This window comes from Pseudophryne corroboree, unplaced genomic scaffold (genome assembly GCF_028390025.1).
Source record: "Pseudophryne corroboree isolate aPseCor3 unplaced genomic scaffold, aPseCor3.hap2 scaffold_121, whole genome shotgun sequence".
NCBI classification, from domain to species: domain Eukaryota; kingdom Metazoa; phylum Chordata; class Amphibia; order Anura; family Myobatrachidae; genus Pseudophryne; species Pseudophryne corroboree.
Genome location: NW_026967835.1, coordinates 923,448 through 946,385, shown reverse-complemented (window position 1 = coordinate 946,385; position 22,938 = coordinate 923,448). Strand labels below are relative to the sequence as shown.

General features: G+C 44.1%; 11 non-coding genes and 1 pseudogene across 11 annotated transcripts; 8 read left to right on the top strand and 4 right to left on the bottom strand.

Annotated features, from left to right (window-relative positions):
- Nucleotides 1–521: 521 nt before the first annotated feature.
- Nucleotides 522–677, bottom strand: LOC134991965 (U1 spliceosomal RNA). Its single transcript, XR_010196164.1, has one exon. It is a non-coding gene; the product is annotated as a U1 spliceosomal RNA (small nuclear RNA).
- A 2,361-nt stretch (nt 678–3,038) lies between these two features.
- On the top strand, nt 3,039–3,201 carry LOC134992218 (U1 spliceosomal RNA). The gene has a single exon (XR_010196403.1). It is a non-coding gene; the product is annotated as a U1 spliceosomal RNA (small nuclear RNA).
- Nucleotides 3,202–3,353: 152 nt separating this feature from the next.
- Nucleotides 3,354–3,499, top strand: LOC134992532 (U1 spliceosomal RNA; annotated as a pseudogene).
- A 691-nt stretch (nt 3,500–4,190) lies between these two features.
- On the top strand, nt 4,191–4,354 carry LOC134992128 (U1 spliceosomal RNA). The gene has a single exon (XR_010196318.1). It is a non-coding gene; the product is annotated as a U1 spliceosomal RNA (small nuclear RNA).
- A 152-nt stretch (nt 4,355–4,506) lies between these two features.
- On the top strand, nt 4,507–4,669 carry LOC134992498 (U1 spliceosomal RNA). The gene has a single exon (XR_010196657.1). It is a non-coding gene; the product is annotated as a U1 spliceosomal RNA (small nuclear RNA).
- Nucleotides 4,670–5,340: 671 nt separating this feature from the next.
- On the top strand, nt 5,341–5,504 carry LOC134992148 (U1 spliceosomal RNA). Its single transcript, XR_010196337.1, has one exon. It is a non-coding gene; the product is annotated as a U1 spliceosomal RNA (small nuclear RNA).
- A 152-nt stretch (nt 5,505–5,656) lies between these two features.
- LOC134991929 (U1 spliceosomal RNA) lies at nt 5,657–5,819 on the top strand. Its single transcript, XR_010196141.1, has one exon. It is a non-coding gene; the product is annotated as a U1 spliceosomal RNA (small nuclear RNA).
- Nucleotides 5,820–6,489: 670 nt separating this feature from the next.
- On the top strand, nt 6,490–6,653 carry LOC134991936 (U1 spliceosomal RNA). Its single transcript, XR_010196148.1, has one exon. It is a non-coding gene; the product is annotated as a U1 spliceosomal RNA (small nuclear RNA).
- Nucleotides 6,654–13,345: 6,692 nt separating this feature from the next.
- Nucleotides 13,346–13,461, bottom strand: LOC134991982 (U5 spliceosomal RNA). Its single transcript, XR_010196181.1, has one exon. It is a non-coding gene; the product is annotated as a U5 spliceosomal RNA (small nuclear RNA).
- Nucleotides 13,462–13,747: 286 nt separating this feature from the next.
- On the bottom strand, nt 13,748–13,864 carry LOC134992078 (U5 spliceosomal RNA). The gene has a single exon (XR_010196272.1). It is a non-coding gene; the product is annotated as a U5 spliceosomal RNA (small nuclear RNA).
- Nucleotides 13,865–14,134: 270 nt separating this feature from the next.
- On the bottom strand, nt 14,135–14,250 carry LOC134991972 (U5 spliceosomal RNA). The gene has a single exon (XR_010196172.1). It is a non-coding gene; the product is annotated as a U5 spliceosomal RNA (small nuclear RNA).
- Nucleotides 14,251–14,394: 144 nt separating this feature from the next.
- Nucleotides 14,395–14,558, top strand: LOC134992187 (U1 spliceosomal RNA). Its single transcript, XR_010196374.1, has one exon. It is a non-coding gene; the product is annotated as a U1 spliceosomal RNA (small nuclear RNA).
- The last annotated feature ends 8,380 nt before the right edge of the window (nt 14,559–22,938 follow it).

Genomic DNA, 22,938 nt, shown 5'->3' with positions numbered 1-22,938 from the left:
CCTAATACTGAAGCACCCCCAAACAACAAACCAAATGCAACAACTAGTGCAAGCATTCCTGGGGGAAGGCCTGCAGCAGATGGATTTGCATATGGTGATGTTATCCAAGCAGTGGGTCAAAGTTGGCTTCAACCCTCATCTGCTTATGAAAAGAGAAAAGGGGCGTGCAGGGCATGGCAGCCTTTTGCGGTGCTTGGATGACCCCTAGATCGCATTAAACACCCCCACCCTCCTTTGGTGTGGGGCTCATGTTGGCCATGCCCCATCCCATGAAGCATTCAAGCTGATTTCTTGCAGCAGCTGGGCATTGTAACAGCTCCAGAGCTGCTCTGTAAGGCAAGTAAAAGGGTGTGGGCCCTGCAGCACTACCTGTAGTTTGCATTGTGCATTGGAAGGCACAAAGTAAGCAGACGGGAGGAGAAGTCAGGATAGTGCACAAGGGTATAGAAGGGAGGGGCTCAAGAAAAAAAGAAGTGGAAACAGACAGCAAACTAGGCTGGAGAGAGACCTGAGACAAAGAGATCTGAATTATACGAGAGCCGACCAGAGGAAACACAAATTATGCAGTCAAGTGTCCCACATTTGGGGAAATCGTAGGAGCAGCACACCCAGAGTGCAATGGGTGAGCCTTGCCCTGGGAGAAGCACCGTCCTGATTATAGTATCTCACCTGGGTGTGCTGCCCCTGCGATTTCCCCAAATGTGGGAAACTTGACTGCATAATTTGTGTTTCCCCTGGTCGGCTCTCATATAATTCAGATGTCTTTGTCTCAGGTCTCTCTCCAGCCTAGTTTGCTGTCTGTTTCCACTTCTTTTTTCTTGAGCCCCTCCCTTCTATACCCTTGTGGACTATCCTGACTTCTCCTCCTGTCTGCTTACTTTGTGCCTTCCAATGCACAATGCAAACTACAGGTAGTGCTGCAGGGCCCACACCCTTTTAGTTGCCTTACAGAGCAGCTCTGGAGCTGTTACAGTGCCAAGCTGCTGCAAGAAATCAGCTTGAATGCTTCAGGGGCTGGGGCATGGCCAACATGAGCCCCACACCAAAGGAGGGTGGGGGTGTTTAATGCGAACTAAGGGTCATCCAAGCGCCGCAAAAGGCCGCCATGCCCTGCATACCCCTTTTCTCTTTTCATATGCAGATGAGGGTTCCAGCCAACTTTGGCCCACTGCTTGGATGACATCACTGTATGCAAATCCGTCTTCTGCAGACCTTCCCCCAGGAATGCTTGTACTAGTTGTTGCATTTGGTTTGTTGTTTGGGGGTGCTTCAGTATTAGGCAGCCTTCTGCCCTCCCATGTTCATCTGAAAATATGTGTTCTCACTGCAGTTGTTGTCCCCAGATGGGAGTTCCCTTGTGCTGCCTCAGTTGAATCTCCTTTACTCTAAAACTTTTAAAACTTAGCAAAAGTGTTTACTAAATAGCTGCTCGGCAAAGTTGCAATGCCGAGACTCCCCGACCAGCTGCCCAGGATGAACCCACCTTTCTAGTAGAATGGGTCTTCACCTAATTCAGTAACGGCAATCCTGCCGTGGAATGAGCATGCTGAATCTTACCACAGATCCAGCGCATAATGGTCTACATGGACGCAGGACACCCAATCCTGTTGGGAGCATACAGGACAAACAGAGCCTCTGTTTTCCTAATCTGAACCGTTCTGGTGACATAAATTTTCAAAGTTCTGACCACAGCCAGAGACTTTGACTCAACGAAGGTGTCAGTGGCCAAAGGCACCATGTGGAAAGATGAACCACCTTCGGCAGAAATTGTTGACGTGTCCTCAATTCTGCTCTATCTTCATGAAAGATCAAATAAAGGCTCTTGTGATACTGCATGGTTTGTACTGTTTTCCATGTGCTCCCAGATCTTTCAAAAAAGAAGCATGGTCAAGAAAGTTCTGTTTGAAAAGAAACAACATTTACTGTCATTGTTATAGAATTTGGGAGAAAAAACAAGAAGAAATCTGCACTGTTGACGCACTGGACAGAATGAATGAATCATAAAATATAACCTTTATTAAGTATGTATTAAAATTGGATAAATATTAATATTATTATCCCAAACTGCAGTGAAACATAAAGGTTAAAATCACAGAACTAACATACATGTGCATAAGAAGAATAAAGAGATGTGAAAAAAAGGTTTAAAAAGCGTGTCCGTGTGTGATTATTTTTGAAGGCACAACCCTGGCGGGGTTGTTTATATAGATATATATGTTGCTAATAATCACTTTCTAGCGTAATGTTATTAAATAGCTGTTAGTATCTATGTCGTCAGGTACCACTGGGTCGTATCCTATATACTCCTGTGGGAAACTTGACTGCATAATTTGTGTTTCCCCTGGTCGGCTCTCGTATAATTCAGATCTCTTTGTCTCAGGTCTCTCTCCAGCCTAGTTTGCTGTCTGTTTCCACTTCTCTTTTCTTGAGCCGCTGCCTTCTATGCCCTTGTGCACTCTCCTGACTTCTCCTGTCTGCTTACTTTGTGCCTTCCAACGCACAATGCAAACTACAGGTAGTGCTGCAGGGCCCACACCCTTTTACTTGCCTTACAGAGCAGCTCTGGAGCTGTTACAGTGCCCAGCTGCAGCAAGAAATCAGCTTGAATGCTTCAGGTGCTGGGGCATAGCCAACAAGAGCCCCACACCGACGGAGGGTGGAGGTGTTTAATGCAAACTAGGGGTCAGCCAAGCGCCGCAAAAGGCCGCCATGCCCTGCATGCCCCTTTTCTCTTTTCATATGCAGACGAGGGTTGAAGCCAACTTTGACCCACTGCTTGGATGACATCACCATATGCAAATCCATCTGCGGCAGGCCTTCCCCCAGGAATGCTTGCACTAGTTGTTGCATTTGGTTTGTTGTTTGGGGGTGCTTCAGTATTAGGCAGCCTTCTGCCCTCCCATGTTCATCTGAAAATATGTGTTCTCCCTGCAGTTGTTGTCCCCAGATGAGAGTTCCCTTGTGCTGCCTCAGTTGAATCTCCTTTACTTGACAGAGATGTGCCTGAGCAGCGGCCCTCCCCAGCCCTATCCCAAATCATACTTATTTTGCATAGGAGATACCATGGTCATGAAGATTGTTCTCCCAGGGTTAGGTTCATTCATTGCATTCTGGGTAGCTGACCTCTGTGATTTCCCCAAATGTGGGAAACTCAACTGCATTATTTGTGGTAGTGGGGGACTGTGTTTGTGCTTTCCTCTGGTCAGCTCTGGTAAAAGTCAGATTTCTTTGTCTCAGATCTTCCTCTAGCCTTGTTCTTCTTTCAAGAGTTCCCTTGTGCTGCCTCAGTTGGATCTCCTTCACTTGACAGGGGGGTGCCCGAGCAGCGACCCTCCCCAGCTCTAGCCCAACTCCTACTTACCTGCCAGGTGAGATACTATGATCATGAAGTTGCTTCTCCCAGGGCAAGGCTCACCCATTGCACTCTGGGTGTGCTGCCCCTGCGATTTCCCCAAATGTGGGAAACTTGACTGCATAATTTGTGTTTTCCCTAGTCGGCTCTCATATAATTCAGATCTCTTTGTCTCAGGTCTCTCTCCAGCCTAGTTTGCTGTCTGTTTCCACTTCTTTTTTCTTGAGCCCCTCCCTTCTACACCCTTGTGCACTATCCTGACTTCTCCTCCTGTCTGCTTACTTTGTGCCTTCCGATGCACAATGCAAACTACAGGTAGTGCTGCAGGGCCCACACCCTTTTACTTGCCTTACAGAGCAGCTCTGGAGCTGTTACAGTGCCAAGCTGCTGAAAGAAATCAGCTTGAATGCTTCAGGGGCTGGGGCATGGCCAACATGAGCCCCACACCGAAGGAGGGTGGGGGTGTTTAATGCGAACTAAGGGTCATCCAAGCGCCGCAAAAGGCCGCCATGCCCTGCATACCCCTTTTCTCTTTTCATATGCAGATGAGGGTTCCAGCCAACTTTGGCCCACTGCTTGGATGACATCACTGTATGCAAATCCGTCTTCTGCAGACCTTCCCCCAGGAATGCTTGTACTAGTTGTTGCATTTGGTTTGTTGTTTGGGGGTGCTTCAGTATTAGGCAGCCTTCTGCCCTCCCATGTTCATCTGAAAATATGTGTTCTCCCGGCAGTTGTTGTCCCCAGATGAGAGTTCCTTTGTGCTGCCTCAGTTGAATCTCCTTTACTTGACAGAGATGTGCCTGAGCAGCGGCCCTCCCCAGCCAATTCCCAAATCATACTTATTTTGCATAGGAGATACCATGGTCATAAAGATTGTTCTCCCAGGGTGAGGTTCATTCATTGCATTCTGGGTATGCTGACCCCTGTGATTTCCCCAAATGTGGGAAACTCAACTGCATTATTTGTGGTAGTGGGGGACTGTGTTTGTGTTTTCCTCTGGTCAGCTCTGGTAAAAGTCAGATTTCTTTGTCTCAGATCTTCCTCTAGCCTTGTTCTTCTTTCGAGAGTTCCATTGTGCTGCCTCAGTTTGATCTCCTTCACTTGACAGGGGGGTACCCAAGCAGCGACCCTCCCCAGCTCTAGCCCAACTCCTACATACCTGCCAGGTGAGATACTATGATCATGAAGGTGCTTCTCCCAGGGCAAGGCTCACCCATTGCACTCTGGGTGTGCTGCTCCTGCGATTTCCCCAAATGTGGGAAACTTGACTGCATAATTTGTGTTTCCCCTGGTCGGCTCTCGTATAATTCAGATCTCTTTGTCTCAGGTCTCTCTCCAGCCTAGTTTGCTGTCTGTTTCCACTTCTCTTTTCTTGAGCCGCTGCCTTCTATGCCCTTGTGCACTCTCCTGACTTCTCCTGTCTGCTTACTTTGTGCCTTCCAACGCACAATGCAAACTACAGGTAGTGCTGCAGGGCCCACACCCTTTTACTTGCCTTTCAGAGCAGCTCTGGAGCTGTTACAGTGCCCAGCTGCTGCAAGAAATCAGCTTGAATGCTTCAGGGGCTGGGGCATAGCCAACATGAGCCCCACACCGACGGAGGGTGGAGGTGTTTAATGCGAACTAAGGGTCATCCAAGCGCCGCAAAAGGCCGCCATGCCCTGCATACCCCTTTTCTCTTTTCATATGCAGATGAGGGTTCCAGCCAACTTTGGCCCACTGCTTGGATGACATCACCGTATGCAAATCCGTCTTCTGCAGACCTTTTCCCAGGAATGCTTGTACTAGTTGTTGCATTTGGTTTGTTGTTTGGGGGTGCTTCAGTATTAGGCAGCCTTCTGCTCTCCCATGTTCATCTGAAAATATCTGTTCTCCCTGCAGTTGTTGTCCCCAGATGAGAGTTCCCTTGTGCTGCCTCAGTTGAATCTCCTTTACTTGACAGAGATGTGCCTGAGCAGCGGCCCTCCCCAGCCCTATCCCAAATCATACTTATTTTGCATAGGAGATACCATTGTCATGAAGATTGTTCTCCCAGGGTGAGGTTCATTCATTGCATTCTGGGTATGCTGACCCCTGTGATTTCCCCAAATGTGGGAAACTCGACTGCATTATTTGTGGTAGTGGGGGACTGTGTTTGTGCTTTCCTCTGGTCAGCTCTGGTAAAAGTCAGATTTCTTTGTCTCAGATCTTCCTCTAGCCTTGTTCTTTTTTCGAGAGTTTCCTTGTGCTGCCTCAGTTGGATCTCCTTCACTTGACAGGGGGGTGCCCGAACAGCGACCCTCCCCAGCTCTAGCCCAACTCCTACTTACCTGCCAGGTGAGATACTATGATCAGGAAGGTGCTTCTCCCAGGGCAAGGCTCACCCAATGCACTCTGGGTGTGCTGCTCCTACGATTTCCCCAAATGTGGGACACTTGATTACATAATTTGTGTTTCCTCTGGTCGGCTCTCGTATAATTCAGATCTCTTTGTCTCAGGTCTCTCTCCAGCCTAGTTTGCTGTCTGTTTCCACTTCTCTTTTCTTGAGCCGCTCCCTTCTATGCCCTTGTGCACTATCCTGACTTCTCCCGTCTGCTTACTTTGTGCCTTCCAACGCACAATGCAAACTACAGGTAGTGCTGCAGGGCCCACACCCTTTTACTTGCTTTACAGAGCAGCTCTGGAGCTGTTACAGTGCCCAGCTGCTGCAAGAAATCAGCTTGAATGCTTCAGGGGCTGGGGCATAGCCAACATGAGCCCCACACCGAAGGAAGGTGGAGGTGTTTAATGCGAACTAGGGGTCATCCAAGCGCCGCAAAAGGCCGCCATGCCCTGCACACCCCATTTTTATTTTCATATGCAGACGAGGGTTGAAGCCAACTTTGACCCACTGCTTGGATGACATCACCATATGCAAATCCATCTGCTGCAGGCCTACCCCCAGGAATGTTTGCACTAGTAGTTGCATTTGGTTTGTTGTTTGGGGTGCTTCAGTATTAGGCAGCCTTCTGCCCTCCCATGTTCATCTGAAAATATGTGTTCTCCCTGCAGTTGTTGTCCCCAGGTGAGAGTTCCCTTGTGTTGCCTCAGTTGAATCTCCTTTACTTGACAGAGATGTGCCTGAGCAGCGGCCCTCCCCAGCCCTATCCCAAATCATACTTATTTTGCATAGGAGATACCATGGTCATGAAGATTGTTCTCCCAGGGTGAGGTTCATTCATTGCACTCTGGGTATGCTGACCCCTGTGATTTCCCCAAATGTGGGAAACTCGACTGCATTATTTGTGGTAGTGGGGGACTGTGTTTGTGCTTTCCTCTGGTCAGCTCTGGTAAAAGTCAGATTTCTTTGTCTCAGATCTTCCTCTAGCCTTGTTCTTCTTTCGAGAGTTCCCTTGTGCTGCCTCAGTTGGATCTCCTTCACTTGACAGGGGGTGCCCGAGCAGCAATCCTCCACAGCTCTAGCCCAACTCCTACTTACCTGCCAGGTGAACTATGATCTTCACTGTTAGGGCAATCAGGATGTGGAATTCCCTGCCAGGGAAGGTGGTAATGGCGGACTCTGTAATTGGATTTAAAAAAGGAATGGATACATTTCTGAATGAAAAAGCTATCCAAGGTTATAATACTTAAAATATCAACATGGTTAATCCGGGGGTAACATGAGTTATAGTAGCTAACTAGTCATAAAACATTATTCAGCAAGTATGTAGAATCATCACAACTTAAAACAGGTTGAACACGATGGGCAATTTGCCTCTATTCAACCTCAAAAACTATGTTACTATATGTTACTATATTACTATGTTACTGTAGTATACAGAACACCACAATGTAATGAGCAGTGATAGTGAGCACTGATGAGGATACTAGAACTGACACTGAGCAGCAAGATGCAGCACTGGACTATTAGTAATGTACTGTAGTATGCTGAGCACCACAATGCAGCACAAGACAATGAGCAGTGATACTGAGCACTGATGAGGATACTACTGAGAACTGACACTGAGCAGGAGAGACACACTACTAGTATTACAGAGCAGCAATAAGTAACCACTGATACTGAGCACTGATATTGAGATTTCCACTGAGAGAACATAGCCACGTCCTCTCCGCTCTCTCTTCAATGCACGAGTAAAAATGGCGGCAACGCGCAGCTCTTTATATGGAATCCGAATCTCGCGAGAATCCGACAGCGGGATGATGACATTTTCCCTTGTTCAGGTTTTCCGAGTCAGGCGGGAACAACCGAGCCTGCCTCGGACCAGTGTAAACCACGTGGAGTTCGTCGGGAATTCGGTTCTCGGAGAACCGAACCCGCTCCTCTCTACCTTATACCCATCAATTTTTTTATTTTCAATCTAAGCCCCTGCAGTTTTCTGTAAGCATCTGCTTCGCTATGATGATCAACAAGTCACAAGGGCAAACACTCAGGGCTTGAGGCGTAGATCTTAGGACCAGCTGCTACAAGCATGGCAGAGGTGTCACTATCACTGGTGACACCCAGAGAGGTGGCGAGGGAGATTGTAATGCAGTGCGCGCAGATAAGCAGTGCAATGGTAAAAAGGAGGCATGGTTTCATAGGTAGGGGCGTGGCCTGGTGGCCTGAATCTACATTTTGTTGCTCCGGGTGTCCCGGGGGTTGGGGGCTGCACCCGGGGACTAGTGTGTGTGCGGTGCTGGCTCCTGCACAGTGACAGGGCATGGCCACCGAGCATGACGCCTCCATTCTTGACCATGCTGTAATTGCAGTCGCACTGCAGTTCAGCGTGATCATATAAAATGGTGTAGCCTCCTGCTGGTGCAGACTGTATGTGCGCGCAGGAAGCCGCCACCATTTTTGTGATCACAGCGGCTGAATGTGATGTCATACAGCCGCTGTGACCACGCCCCCTGTGTCTCCTCCGTTGCAGACCCCATTTTGAAGCCTTGCCCCCGCACCGCTCCATCCCTGACTTGGAAATGGATTGTTGCTGACCCCCCTCTCCCCCCCCCCCGCCCCGATTGACAGGCAGAGGCGATCGCATTCTCTGCGGGGTGCCGCAGAAAATGCAGGCACATGCGTATGCTTTTAGCAATTTTTGCAGTTGGATCGCTTATTGTGATTGCAATCCAACCTGAATCAGGCCCTATTACCTATCACAATGCGCTGCAGGCAGTACAAAATTGGGTTAATATAGGAGTAAAACTCCCAGACCTGTGCTCCTTAACTGTACCTGGTGGCTAGTGGAGCGGCTGCCCAGTAATCAGTGTCCACGCCAGTGCGCACACGGTCCACCCCCTACGGCCACGCTCCCCTTCATCAGCGGCCTCGTGATCCGGAAGGGCGGTGTGTGTGTGACTGACCTTAGGAAGAAACTGGAGCCTCCGCTGCAGTGACCCAGCAACCAGGGCACGGGAGTATACAGCGCCGCTGGGAGTGATGAAGCTGCAGTAAAGATGTCTATTAGACCTAGCCTGCTGCAGCCCTTGTAGATTCTCATAAAACAAGTTCTTCTTTTCTTGTCAAAATTAATAGCTAAGAATAGGCTGCCTGAGGCAGGCCCCTGTTAAGAGGCCTGCTACTGAAGGCACCAACTACAAACTGAGCTCCCTGTTCATGGAAGCGGGGTTATAGAGGAGAATGCACTGAGCATCTTGGGAACAGTCAAAAGCTTTGAGCCGGTTGGTGCCTCAGATCAAGATCCTACTCTACACCCCAATGTGAATCCTTGTGGAGTCCAGTGTACCCCACAGAAGAAATTAATGTGTCACACCCATTGGCAGCAACCTTAGAATAGCTGCTGACGGGCACAATTGAGAAAGGAAGGGGGGGGGGGGGACATTTGAATCCAGCACATAGATGCAATTCAAATATGTAATTTGTACCTTCCTATTTTAAAATATAATGGATGAACCTCACCCTGTGAGAACAATCTTCATGATCAAGAGATCTCATATGCAAAATAAGTATGAGTTGGGATAGGGCTGGGGAGGGTGGCTGCTCGGGCAGCCCCTCCCCCGTCAAGTTAAGGAGATTCAACTGAGGACGCACAAGGGAACTCTCGTCTGGGGACAACAACTGCAGGGAGACCACATCTGTTCAGATGAACATGGGAGGGTGGAAGGCTGCCTAATATTGAAGCACCATCAAATATCAAACCATATGCAACAACTAGTACAAGCATTCCAGGGGGAAGGTCTGCAGAAGACGGATTTGCATACGGTGATGTCATCCAAGCAGTGGACCAAAGTTGGCTGGAACTCTCATCTGCATATGAAAAGAGAAAAGGGGCATGCAGGGCATGGCGGCCTTTTGCGGTGCTTGGATGACCCCTAGTTCGCATTAAACACCCCCACCCTCCTTTGGTGTGGGGCTCATGTTGGCCATGCCCCATCCCCTGAAGCATTCAAGCTGATTTCTTGCAGCAGCTGGGCACTGTAACAGCTCCAGAGCTGTTCTGTAAGGCAAGTGGGCCCTGCAGCACCACCTGTAGTTCGCATTGTGCGTTGGAAGGCACAAAGTAAGCAGACGGGAGGAGAAGTCAGGATAGTGCGCAAGGGCATCCTTTTCTCTTAGTCCGTAGAGGATGCTGGGGTCACATTAAGAACCATGGGGTATAGACGGGATCCGCAAGAGACATGGGCACTTTAAGACTTTCAAAGGGTGTGAACTGGCTCCTCCCTCTATGCCCCTCCTCCAGACTCCAGTTATAGGAACTATGCCCAGGGAGACGGACATTTCGAGGAAAGGATTTATTGTTAAACTAAGGTGAGCATCTTACCAGCTCACACCTTAAGCATGCCGCAGAACGTGGCATTCAACAGAACACAAGCCAACGGCATGAACAATTGCAGCAAAAAGCTGACCAGAACCATAACACAACATGTGTATAACCACAAGTAATAACTGCAGACACAGTATGGACTGGGACGGGTGCCCAGCATCCTCTACGGACTAAGAGAAAAGGATTTACCGGTAGGTATTAAAATCCTATTTTCTCATACGACCTAGAGGATGCTGGGGTCACATTAAGAACCATGGGGTTATACCAAAGCTCTTGAACGGGTGGGAGAGTGCGTACGACTCTGCAGCACCGAATGACCCAACTTGAGGTTATCATCAGCCAAGGTATCAAACTTGTAAAACTTAGCAAAAGTGTTTACTAAATAGCTGCTCGGCAAAGTTGCAATGCCGAGACTCCCCGACCAGCTGCCCAGGATGAACCCACCTTTCTAGTAGAATGGGTCTTCACCTAATTCAGTAACGGCAATCCTGCCGTGGAATGAGCATGCTGAATCTTACCACAGATCCAGCGCATAATGGTCTACATGGAAGCAGGACACCCAATCCTGTTGGGAGCATACAGGACAAACAGAGCCTCTGTTTTCCTAATCTGAACCGTTCTGGTGACATAAATTTTCAAAGTTCTGACCACAGCCAGAGACTTTGACTCAACGAAGGTGTCAGTGGCCAAAGGCACCATGTGGAAAGATGAACCACCTTCGGCAGAAATTGTTGACGTGTCCTCAATTCTGCTCTATCTTCATGAAAGATCAAATAAAGGCTCTTGTGATACTGCATGGTTTGTACTGTTTTCCATGTGCTCCCAGATCTTTCAAGCAAGTAGCATGGTCAAGAAAGTTCTGTTTGAAAAGTAACAACATTTACTGTCATTGTTATAGAATTTGGGAGAAAAAACAAGAAGAAATCTGCACTGTTGACGCACTGGACAGAATGAATGAATCATAAAATATAACCTTTATTAAGTATGTATTAAAATTGGATAAATATTAATATTATTATCCCAAACTGCAGTGAAACATAAAGGTTAAAATCACAGAACTAACATACATGTGCATAAGAAGAATAAAGAGATGTGAAAAAAAGGTTTAAAAAGCGTGTCCGTGTGTGATTATTTTTGAAGGCACAACCCTGGCGGGGTTGTTTATATAGATATATATGTTGCTAATAATCACTTTCTAGCGTAATGTTATTAAATAGCTGTTAGTATCTATGTCGTCAGGTACCACTGGGTCGTATCCTATATACTCCCTTCACTCAATAGGGGTTACCTCCCGGGAAGCCATCCCCATTGGCGAATTTGTGGGGGTGATTGAGTATAACCGGTAAGCTAACCTCCAATTTGTGGGGTGCTTAGGTAGATGGGGATCACTTATTTCTCTGTGTCCCCTAAGACTATATTCCTAAATTCAATACCATAGCTTTCTATATCGGATAAGGAATCACTTGATAGGGAAATCTCTATGCATCATGGAAAGATCATATTTATTAATATCCAAACTAAAAAAATGATGAATAGCTTTAATTTAGCTGTTTAGATATAGTTAATTGGCGAGATATACCAACAGGTGCGGTTGCCTTAAGGAATATGGCAATTCTAATATAAATAGCAGCCCTCCTTCATATAATCAGCCAGATCTTATTAAATCTGGTCCAGATATAGCCGTTCAGATATACTTAATTGACAACATATATCAATCGGTGGGGTTGCCTTAAGGAATATAGCAATTCCAATTCTCATATAAATAGCAACCTTCCTTCATATATTCAGCCAGATCTTATTTAATCTGATCTAGGCGTAGGCAATAATGCTTTCCTTAGAGGTATAGCCACCTCAATTCTTATTAGGAAGCAAAGTGTCTGTCATAATGGTTTATCCAATTCATCTAAGAAATAATATATTCCATGTGTCAGAGATTCATTACTCTCTATTTACACTGTTAAAGAGTTAATTCTTATTATGTTACAGTGTAATGAAATTATCATATAGGGAGATGTGGCAATTCCATGTGCTATATATATAATAACCCTTAGTGGTCCAGATTCCACAATGAGGAATTTTCTTATAAACCGCTGAAACACACAGCTGTTTGACTGACTTCCAAATATATCTATCTCACTTTGTAACAGTCTTATGATAGAGAAACCGTTACATATTCGGTCACTTAGTTATCTAAAGGTAAACAGACTCAGTGTGAGGGTAATATAATATATCAAATGCGCTGTCAATAATCGTGGTAACTGGTGTAATAATGTGGTATATTGAGTATGCTAGTAAGGCATATAACTGCTCTCCAGCCTTTAAGTGTTACCAATCAATTTGTTACACTGTAAAGGATTTATGGTGTCCTGTTAGGACATGCAGCTGCTAGGCTGACTCAAAGATTTATCCATTTGTAACAATTATGTAACAGTTATATACATGTTACTGGTATTACATATAAATAGTATGACACAGGCCAGCAGTCCCATGTGTCTAGATTCCACAATAGGAGATTTTCTTTGTCTTATAAACTGCTGGAACACACAGCTGCTAGACTGACTTCAAATATATATACCGGTATTACTTTGTAACAGTCTTATAGTAAAGAGACTGTTACACACTGTCATTTAGTTATCTCAAGGTTAGCAGATTCTGTATTACTTTGTAACAGTCTTATAGTAAAGAGACTGTTACACACTGTCATTTAGTTATCTCAAGGTTAGCAGATTCTGTGTGAGGATAGTGTTCTGTTAGAACATGCAGCTGCTAGGCTGACTCATAGAAAATGTATCCATTTGTAACAAATGACACATACAGCATTAAATTAATATCTATAGCAGCCCATGTGACATCTCTACTCTTATCATAATTGTCTGGTTATTGCCAATCTGGACAGCAGGAGTGATATATATTCACTAGTCCCAATATCCCATCATATAAATATACCCACACTGATATACATTCTTATCAAGAGTTATTAGTAGCTATCTGTATGCACTTTAGACATTGTAATTGCTAAGTGACATCATATCTAGTGTATTCCTTTCTTATAGCTCAGCTTCTATTCCCTATTAGTGGAGACTAACAGCTAACATCATAATCATATATTTTTGTTTTATAACATTTCACATGAGTCAAATACACGCGGACACGCCGTGCCCTACACGCGTGTTTCACTGCATCTATGGCAACTTACATTAAAGCTAACAAGAAAGCACACTCGTTCTGTCTTTAAACTGATAAAAGAAACCCCAATAATATGGGGCATGCAAAAATTTAGATAAAACTCAGTTTTGCTCCTCTCCACGGAAATCTTTAGTAAAAGGCGAAAGATTTGTTCGTTCTGAAGAGAAACCAGAGCATGACCAAGATTCCACCTGTCGCCTGAGTGCCATGCCAGCAGTCCTCATTCAGCTCAAAGTGAGCACCCAATATGAAAGAAAGAAAGCAGATTTCTCACCAGGCTTCCCCTTGCTATAAGCATGGTTTGTACTCTTTTCCATGTGCTCCCAGATCTTTCAAGCAATTAGTATGGTCAAGAAAGTTCTGCTTGAAAAGAAACAGACATTTACTGTCATTGTTATACAAATAAACTTACATTAAAGCCAACAAGAAAGCTCACTCGTTCTGTCTTTAAACTGATAAAAGAAACCCCAATAATATGGGGCATGCAAAAATTGAGATAAAACTCAGTTTTGCTCCTCTCCACGGATAATCTTTAATAAAAGGCGAAAGATTTGTTCATTCTGAAGAGAAACCAGAGCATGACCAAGATTCCACCTGTCGCCTGAGTGCCATGCCAGCAGTCCTCATTCAGATCAAAGTGAGCGCCCAATTTGAAAGAAAGCAGATTTCTCACCTGGCTTCTCCTTGCTATAAGCATGGTTTGTACTGTATTCCATGTGCTCCCAGATCTTTCAAGCAAGTAGCATGGTCAAGAAAGTTCTGTTTGAAAAGAAACAAACATTTACTGTAATTTCTATGCAAATGAGCTTTCATTAAAGCACACTCATTCTATCTTTAAACCGATAAAAGAAACCCCAAAAAGATGGGGCATGCAAAAATTGAGGTAAAACTCAGTTTTGCTCCTCTCCACGGAAATCTTTAGTAAAAGGCGAAAGATTTGTTCGTTCTGAAGAGAAACCAGAGCATGACCAAGATTTTCATCTGAAAATATGTGTTCTCCCTGCAGTTGTTGTCCCCAGATGAGAGTTCCCTTGTGCTGCCTCAGTTGAATCTCCTTTACTTGACAGAGATGTGCCTGAGCAGCGGCCCTCCCCAGCCCTATCCCAAATCATACTTATTTTGCATAGGAGATACCATGGTCATGAAGATTGTTCTCCCAGGGTGAGGTTCATTCATTGCTTTCTGGGTATGCTGACCCCTGTGATTTCCCCAAATGTGGGAAACTCGACTGCATTATTTGTGGTAGTGGGGGACTGTGTTTGTGCTTTCCTCTGGTCAGCTCTGGTAAAAGTCAGATTTCTTTGTCTCAGATCTTCCTCTAGCCTTGTTCTTCTTTCGAGAGTTCCCTTGTGCTGCCTCAGTTGGATCTCCTTCACTTGAGAGGGGGTGCCCGAGCAGCAATCCTCCACAGCTCTAGCCCAACTCCTACTTACCTGCCAGGTGAGATACTATGATCTTCACTGTTAGGGCAATCAGGATGTGGAATTCCCTGCCAGGGAAGGTGGTAATGGCGGACTCTGTAATTGGATTTAAAAAAGGAATGGATACATTTCTGAATGAAAAAGCTATCCAAGGTTATAATACTTAAAATATCAACATGGTTAATCCGGGGGTAACATGAGTTATAGTAGCTAACTAGTCATAAAACATTATTCAGCAAGTATGTAGAATCATCACAACTTAAAACAGGTTGAACACGATGGGCAATTTGCCTCTATTCAACCTCAAAAACTATGTTACTATATGTTACTATATTACTATGTTACTGTAGTATACAGAAAACCAAAATGCAATGAACAGTGATAGTGAGCACTGATGAGGATACTAGAACTGACACTGAGCAGCAAGATGCAGCACTGGACTATTAGTAATGTACTGTAGTATGCTGAGCACCACAATGCAGCACAAGACAATGAGCAGTGATACTGAGCACTGATGAGGATACTACTGAGAACTGACACTGAGCAGGAGAGACACACTACTAGTATTACTGAGCAGCAATAAGTAACCACTGATACTGAGCACTGCTATTGAGATTTCCACTGAGAGAACATAGCCACGTCCATTCCGCTCTCTCTTCAATGCACGAGTAAAAATGGCGGCAACGCGCAGCTCTTTATATGGAATCCGAATCTCGCGAGAATCCGACAGCGGGATGATGACATTTTCCCTTGTTCAGGTTTTCCGAGTCAGGCGGGAACAACCGAGCCTGCCTCGGACCAGTGTAAACCACGTGGAGTTCGTGGGGAATTCGGTTCTCGGAGAACCGAACCCGCTCCTCTCTACCTTATACCCATCAATTTTTTTATTTTCAATCTAAGCCCCTGCAGTTTTCTGTAAGCATCTGCTTCGCTATGATGATCAACAAGTCACAAGGGCAAACACTCAGGGCTTGAGGCGTAGATCTTAGGACCAGCTGCTACAAGCATGGCAGAGGTGTCACTATTACTGGTGACACCCAGAGAGGTGGCGAGGGAGATTGTAATGCAGTACGCGCAGATAAGCAGCGCAATGGTAAAAAGGAGGCATGGTTTCATAGGTAGGGACGTTGCCTGGTGGCCTGAATCTACATTTTGTTGCTCCGGGTGTCCCGGGGGTTGGGGGCTGCACCCGGGGACTAGTGTGTGAGCGGTGCTGGCTCCTGCACAGTGAAAAGGCATGGCCACCCAGCATGACGCCTCCCTTCTTGACCATGCTGTAATTGCAGTCGCACTGCAGTTCAGCGTGATCATAAAAAATGGTGTAGCCTCCTGCTGGTGCAGACTGTATGTGCGCGCAGGAAGCCGCCACCATTTTTGTGATCACAGCGGCTGAATGTGATGTCATACAGCCGCTGTGACCACGCCCCCTGTGTCTCCTCCGTTGCAGACCCCATTTTGAAGCATTGCCCCCGCACCGCTCCATCCCTGACTTGGAAATGGAGTGTTGCTGACCCACCTATCCCCCCCCCCCGCCCCGATTGACAGGCAGAGGCGATCGCATTCTCTGCAGGGTGCCGCAGAAAATGCAGGCACATGCGTATGCTCTTAGCAATTTTTGCAGTTGGATCGCTTATTGTGATTGCAATCCAACCTGAATCAGGCCCTATTACCTATCACAATGCGCTGCGGGCAGTACAAAATTGGGTTAATATAGGAGAAAACCCCCAGACCTGTGCTCCTTAACTGTACCTGGTGACTAGTGGAGCGGCTGCCCAGTAATCAGTGTCCACGCCAGTGCGCACACGGTCCACCCCCTACGGCCACGCTCCCCTTCAACAGCGGCCTCGTGATCCGGAAGGGTGGTGTGTGTGTGACTGACCTTAGGATGAAACCGGAGCCTCCGCTGCAGTGACCCAGCAACCAGGGCACGGGAGTATACAGCGCCGCTGGGAGTGATGAAGCTGCAGTAAAGATGTCTATTAGACCTAGCCTGCTGCAGCCCTTGTAGATTCTCATAAAACAAGTTCTTCTTTTCTTGTCAAAATTTATAGCTAAGAATAGGCTGCCTGAGGCAGGCCCCTGTTAAGTGGCCTGCTACTGAAGGCACCAACTACACACTGAGCTCCCTGTTCATGGAAGCGGGGTTATAGAGGAGAATGCACTGAGCATCTTGGGAACAGTCAAAAGCTTTGAGCCGGTTGGTGCCTCAGATCAAGATCCTACTCTACACCCCAATGTGAATCCTTGTGGAGTCCAGTGTGCCCCACAGAAGAAATTAATGTGTCACACCCATTGGCAGCAACCTTAGAATAGCTGCTGACGGGCACAATTGAGAATGGAAGGGGGGGGGGGGCATTTGAATCCAGCACATAAATGCAATTCAAATATGTAATTTGTACCTTCCTATTTTAAAATATAATGGATGAACCTCACCCTGTGAGAACAATCTTCATGATCAAGAAATCTCATATGCAAAATAAGTATGAGTTGGGATAGGGCTGGGGAGGGTGTCTGCTCTGGCAGCCCCTCCCCCGTCAAGTTAAGGAGATTCAACTGAGGAAGCACAAGGGAACTCTCGTCTGGGGACAACAACTGCAGGGAGACCACATCTTTTCAGATGAACATGGGAGGGCGGAAGGCTGCCTAATACTGAAGCACCATCAAATATCAAACCATATGCAACATCTAGTACAAGCATTCCTGGGGGAAGGTCTGCAGCAGACGGATTTGCATACAGTGATGTTATCCAAGCAGTGGGCCAAAGTTGGCTGGAACCCTCATCTGCATATGAAAAGAGAAAAGGGGCGTGCAGGGCATGGCGGCCTTTTGCAGTGCTTGGATGACCCCTAGTTCTCATTAAACACCCCCACCCTCCTTTGGTGTGGGGCTCATGTTGGCCATGCCCCATCCCCTGAAGCATTCAAGCTGATTTCTTGCAGCAGCTGGGCACTGTAACAGCTCCAGAGCTGTTCTGTAAGGCAAGTAAAAGGGTGTGGGCCCTGCAGCACCACCTGTAGTTCGCATTGTGTGTTGGAAGGCACAAAGTAAGCAGACGGGAGGAGAAGTCAGGATAGTGCGCAAGGGCATCCTTTTCTCTTAGTCCGTAGAGGATGCTGGGGTCACATTAAGAACCATGGGGTATAGACGGGATCCGCAAGAGACATGGGCACTTTAAGACTATCAAAGGGTGTGAACTGGCTCCTCCCTCTATGCCCCTCCTCCAGACTCCAGTTATAGGAACTGTGCCCAGGGAGACGGACATTTCGAGGAAAGGATTTATTGTTAAACTAAGGTGAGCATCTTACCAGCTCACACCTTAAGCATGCCGCAGAACGTGGCATTCAACAGAACACAAGCCAACGGCATGAACAATTGCAGCAAAAAGCTGACCAGAACCATAACACAACATGTGTATAACCACAAGTAATAACTGCAGACACAGTATGGACTGGGACGGGTGCCCAGCATCCTCTACAGACTAAGAGAAAAGGATTTACCGGTAGGTATTAAAATCCTATTTTCTCATACGACCTAGAGGATGCTGGGGTCACATTAAGAACCATGGGGTTATACCAAAGCTCTTGAACGGGTGGAAGAGTGCGTACGACTCTGCAGCACCGAATGACCCAACTTGAGGTTATCATCGGCAGGGATGCAGTGGCGTTAATGTTTCCTGGTGTCAACCTGTATTATTTCAGTAGATATTGAAATGAGGATGCATCTTGCTGCCTTTCCAATGAAGCAAGTTTAATTTAGTAATAGGTGAAAAACCATCCCTACAAAGATGTTAATCAGATACTTGGCTTTGTGGACATTTTTCAGAGAACAAATTTGTTAGCATAAAAATAAAGCCAGAAAATGAAGAGCTGTTTAATCACTCAATTGGATTTTTTTGCCAGCATATTTCTTTTTCTCTGCAAACCACTGCTAAATTGTGCTTCCTAGCTGTTTTTATAAAATCACTGAATCAAATCTAACTCTGATTACATCAGAGAAGGCCAGGTACCCTACACCATAACAGGGGTTTTTGAAATTTTGACTTGTCTACTTAAAGATCACCAAAATCTGATAACAAGGTCAATTACATCCCTAGGTGGGATTGAACCACCAACCCTTTGGTTAATAACCAATCACACTAACCGATTGCACCACAGAGACACTTTGCAAAAGTCCATACTGACAAAGGCTAATAAGCATTCATCTAGAACGTTTCCTAGAAAAACTTTAAAAAGTCAATAATCTGGAGAGTTTTTGTAAGATGTTTCTTCCATCAACCAATGAAGAAACACATTGGTACTTTCCCATGATGAGTGAGTGCTTCAGGATCTCTTGCACTTACATGTGCAGCAGAGTACTGTAATGAAAGCATGCTGGGTTCATAACCCAGAGGTAGGCAGATTGAAACTATCCTCTGCTATATGCATTTTTTTTTTGTTAATTAAAGTAATCCAAAACTGGGATTGATATTTTTTCTCTTTTATTTTTACTTAAAGTACAATAACTTTTACCATTTTAATATGTTTTAATAGTTTATTGACAGTATTGTTTTCTTTCAAAAATCCACTTAATTTTCTTTACCCTATTATTAAAATGGTAATTGACAAAAACAAACTACATTGTCACCAGAAGAGCAATACAAAATGTACAAGTGATATATTAAAATCATCTTTCCAGCTTGAATTTCAATGATGCATTGGGGCAACGATTTTGTGAGAAACATCTTCACCCTTAAATAAAGATTTTCTTAATTCCTTACCTGTGTGCTAATTAGATATCACCTTGTTTTCACATTAAACAGACTTCCACATGAGAAAGCAGCAAGGATGCAGTGGCGTTAATGTTTCCTGGTGTCAACCTGTATTATTTCAGTAGATATTGAAATGAGGATGCATCTTGCTGCCTTTCCAATGAAGCAAGTTTAATTTAGTAATAGGTGAAAAACCATCCCTACAAAGATGTTAATCAGATACTTGGCTTTGTGGACACTTTTCAGAGAACAAATTTGTTATCATAAAAATAAAGCCAGAAAATGAAGAGCTGTTTAATCACTCAATTGGATTTTTTTGCCAGCATATTTCTTTTTCTCTGCAAACCACTGCTAAATTGTGCTTCCTAGCTGTTTTTATAAAATCACTGAATCAAATCTAACTCTGATTACATCAGAGAAGGCCAGGTACCCTACACCATAACAGGGTTTTTTGAAATTTTGACTTGTCTACTTAAAGATCACCAAAATCTGATAACAAGGTCAATTACGTCCCTAAGTGGGATTGAACCACCAACCTTTTGGTTAATAGCCGTACACACTAACTGATTGCGCCACAGCGACACTTTGCAAAAGTACATACTGACAAAGGCTAATAAGCATTCATCTAGAACGTTTCCTAGAAAACTTTAAAAAGTCAATAATCTGGAGAGTTTTTGTAAGATGTTTCTTCCATCAACCAATGAAGAAACGCATTGGTACTTTCCCATGATGAGTGAGTGCTTCAGGATCTCTTGCACTTACATGTGCAGCAGAGTACTGCAATGGAAGCATGCTGGGCCCATAACCCAGAGGTAGGCAGATTGAAACTATCCTCTGCTATATGCATTTTTTTTTGTTAATTAAAGTAATCCAAAACTGGGATTGATATTTTTGCTCTTTTATTTTTACTTAAAGTACAATAACTTTTACCATTTTAATTTGTTTTAATAGTATATTGACAGTATTGTTTTCTTTCAAAAATCCACTTAATTTTCTTTACCCTATTATTAAAATGGTAATTGACAAAAACAAACTACATTGTCACCAGAAGAGCAATACAAAATGTACAAGTGATATATTAAAATCATCTTTCCAGCTTGAATTTCAATGATGCATTGGGGCAACGATTTTGTGAGAAACATCTTCACCCTTAAATAAAGATTTTCTTAATTCCTTACCTGTGTGCTAATTAGATATCACCATGTTTTCACATTAAACAGACTTCCACATGAGAAAGCAGCAAGGATGCAGTGGCGTTGATGTTTCCTGGTGTCAACCTGTATTATTTCAGTAGATATTGAAATGAGGATGCATCTTGCTGCCTTTCCAATGAAGCAAGTTTAATTTAGTAATAGGTGAAAAACCATCCCTACAAAGATGTTAATCAGATACTTGGCTTTGTGGACACTTTTCAGAGAACAAATTTGTTATCATAAAAATAAAGCCAGAAAATGAAGAGCTGTTTAATCACTCAATTGGATTTTTTTGCCAGCATATTTCTTTTTCTCTGCAAACCACTGCTAAATTGTGCTTCCTAGCTGTTTTTATAAAATCACTGAATCAAATCTAACTCTGATTACATCAGAGAAGGCCAGGTACCCTACACCATAACAGGGGTTTTTGAAATTTTGACTTGTCTACTTAAAGATCACCAAAATCTGATAACAAGGTCAATTACGTCCCTGGGTGGGATTGAACCACCAACCTTTTGGTTAATAGCCGTACACACTAACTGATTGCGCCACAGCGACACTTTGCAAAAGTACATACTGACAAAGGCTAATAAGCATTCATCTAGAACGTTTCCTAGAAAACTTTAAAAAGTCAATAATCTGGAGAGTTTTTGTAAGATGTTTCTTCCATCAACCAATGAAGAAACGCATTGGTACTTTCCCATGATGAGTGAGTGCTTCAGGATCTCTTGCACTTACATGTGCAGCAGAGTACTGCAATGGAAGCATGCTGGGCCCATAACCCAGAGGTAGGCAGATTGAAACTATCCTCTGCTATATGCATTTTTTTTTGTTAATTAAAGTAATCCAAAACTGGGATTGATATTTTTGCTCTTTTATTTTTACTTAAAGTACAATAACTTTTACCATTTTAATTTGTTTTAATAGTATATTGACAGTATTGTTTTCTTTCAAAAATCCACTTAATTTTCTTTACCCTATTATTAAAATGGTAATTGACAAAAACAAACTACATTGTCACCAGAAGAGCAATACAAAATGTACAAGTGATATATTAAAATCATCTTTCCAGCTTGAATTTCAATGATGCATTGGGGCAACGATTTTGTGAGAAACATCTTCACCCTTAAATAAAGATTTTCTTAATTCCTTACCTGTGTGCTAATTAGATATCACCTTGTTTTCACATTAAACAGACTTCCACATGAGAAAGCAGCAAGGTTGCAGTGGCGTTAATGTTTCCTGGTGTCAACCTGTATTATTTCAGTAGATATTGAAATGAGGATGCATCTTGCTGCCTTTCCAATGAAGCAAGTTTAATTTAGTAATAGGTGAAAAACCATCCCTACAAAGATGTTAATCAGATACTTGGCTTTGTGGACACTTTTCAGAGAACAAATTTGTTATCATAAAAATAAAGCCAGAAAATGAAGAGCTGTTTAATCACTCAATTGGATTTTTTTGCCAGCATATTTCTTTTTCTCTGCAAACCACTGCTAAATTGTGCTTCCTAGCTGTTTTTATAAAATCACTGAATCAAATCTAACTCTGATTACATCAGAGAAGGCCAGGTACCCTACACCATAACAGGGGTTTTTGAAATTTTGACTTGTCTACTTAAAGATCACCAAAATCTGATAACAAGGTCAATTACGTCCCTGGGTGGGATTGAACCACCAACCTTTTGGTTAATAGCCGTACACACTAACTGATTGCGCCACAGCGACACTTTGCAAAAGTACATACTGACAAAGGCTAATAAGCATTCATCTAGAACGTTTCCTAGAAAAACTTTAAATAGTCAATAATCTGGAGAGTTTTTGTAAGATGTTTCTTCCATCAACCAATGAAGAAACACATTGGTACTTTCCCATGATGAGTGAGTGCTTCAGGATCTCTTGCAATTACATGTGCAGCAGAGTACTGTAATGGAAGCATGCTGGGTCCATAACCCAGAGGTAGGCAGATTGAAACTATCCTCTGCTATATGCATTTTTTTTTGTTAATTAAAGTAAACCAAAACTGGGATTGATATTTTTGCTCTTTTATTTTTACTTAAAGTACAATAACTTTTACCATTTTAATTTGTTTTAATAGTATATTGACAGTATTGTTTTCTTTCAAAAATCCACTTAATTTTCTTTACCCGATTATTAAAATGGTAATTGACAAAAACAAACTACATTGTCACCAGAAGAGCAATACAAAATGTACAAGTGATATATTAAAATCATCTTTCCAGCTTGGATTTCAATGATGCATTGGGGCAACGATTTTGTGAGAAACATCTTCA